This window comes from Squalius cephalus (genome assembly GCF_949319135.1).
Source record: "Squalius cephalus genome assembly, chromosome: 23".
NCBI classification, from domain to species: Eukaryota; Metazoa; Chordata; class Actinopteri; order Cypriniformes; family Leuciscidae; genus Squalius; species Squalius cephalus.
In genome coordinates, this window is record NC_137144.1 from 25,353,632 (window position 1) to 25,355,027 (window position 1,396).

The following is a 1,396-nucleotide window of genomic DNA, read 5'->3' on the forward strand; positions in this document are numbered from 1 at the left end:
CTATCTATCTATATATCTATCATGTTGAATGTCTATATATATGTCTATCTGTCTGTCAATCATGTTGAATATCTATCTATATGTCTATCTGTCTATTTATCTATTTATACATCTATATATCTATCTATCTGTCTATCTATCTATCTATCTATCTATCTGTCTGTCTATCATGTTGAATATCTATCTATCTATCTAAGTTATCTATCTGTCTGTCTGCCTGTCTATCTATCTATATATCTATCATGTTGAATGTCTATCTATATGTCTATCTGTCTGTCAGTCATGTTGACTATCTATCTGTCTGTCTATCATGTCGAATGTATATCTATCTATCTATCTATCTATCTATCTATCCATCGACTCACCTGTAGAGTAAGCAGAGCTGGCCTCCAGCAGAAGTGTCCTGTCACACTGGCCTCGAATCCTTCAGCTCGTGTTATCCAAGGTGTTACACAGGGAGAGCAGCAGGTCACCGAGGGGATTACGGGTTATTTCCCTGAGACGCTCTGGGCATCTCTAATCTCCGGCTGATTCAAAACTCCATAGAGCCTAAACAAAGAGATTACCAGCTTCTCTCAACACTCCTGGCGTTCAATACGAAATATCCACAGTATCGAGCAATAAGCATCAGTCCTAGTGAATTCATTCGAAACGAGATTCACTGAGGTGAGAAATCTCCCAGAGCTCGTGATGGTTTCTACCCATCTGTCTAACGTTATCGTGTTAAATGTTTACCAACACATTAACAACAGATTAAGTGAAGTGAAATTAAATCCAACAATAAGATATAAAATGCATGTAAACGGTTCTAAGAGCGAGACTACTTAAAACTAAAGTCATGAGCAGCTTTGTTTACTCTGATCAACAGATTTAACCATGGATTTAACCAGCTAACTGCTAACCAAACGCATATCTTTAACTTTTACACACCTTTAAAACCGCGCGAGTCGAAATGCAGATTCAGTGTCCCTTAATTCCTTATGATTCATAAAATCATCCGTCTGAATATTAAAATAATCCTAATTTCCCGTAATTGTAACGGACAGTTTATGATTAGAGCTGATCGCGAGGCACACTGGCACAGCAGAGCACGAGCGCTGCCGCGTCTCCCATGGCAACGGCGCGAGGATCCGGTTACCGTAAAGACTGAAATATTTATTATTATTTTTATTATTATTATTATAGTGTGTCGTATGTATATCTTAATCTGTGTGCATATAGTGTTATTAATTCGCAACTTTTCTTTAACAACACAAATAAAGCTTTTTGTTTATGAGATGCTGTTCTGTTTTAAAGTGGGCGGGACATAGAGACTACGAGGCTTTATTATAAGACTTACGGTACTCTGATGCTCGCTGAGCTCTAGCGCCCCCTGCTGGATGACACTGGCGGTGTT

The 1,396-nt window shown here is 38.5% G+C and overlaps 1 protein-coding gene across 2 annotated transcripts in view; it reads right to left on the bottom strand.

Moving 5' to 3' along the window:
• The window catches only part of tmem138 (transmembrane protein 138), a 7,538-nt gene extending 6,414 nt beyond the window's left edge, over positions 1–1,124 (bottom strand). The window contains exons 1-2 of one of the 2 annotated variants that reach the window (XM_079859831.1): positions 931–1,124; positions 366–549 (exon numbers count right to left, since the gene is read on the bottom strand). The gene's annotated coding sequence lies outside the window, so the exon portion shown is untranslated. Of the gene's footprint in view, positions 1–365; positions 590–930 lie in introns of those variants that run through there. The other variant, XM_079859832.1, reaches the window with a different exon arrangement.
• Between the last annotated feature and the right edge of the window lie 272 nt (positions 1,125–1,396).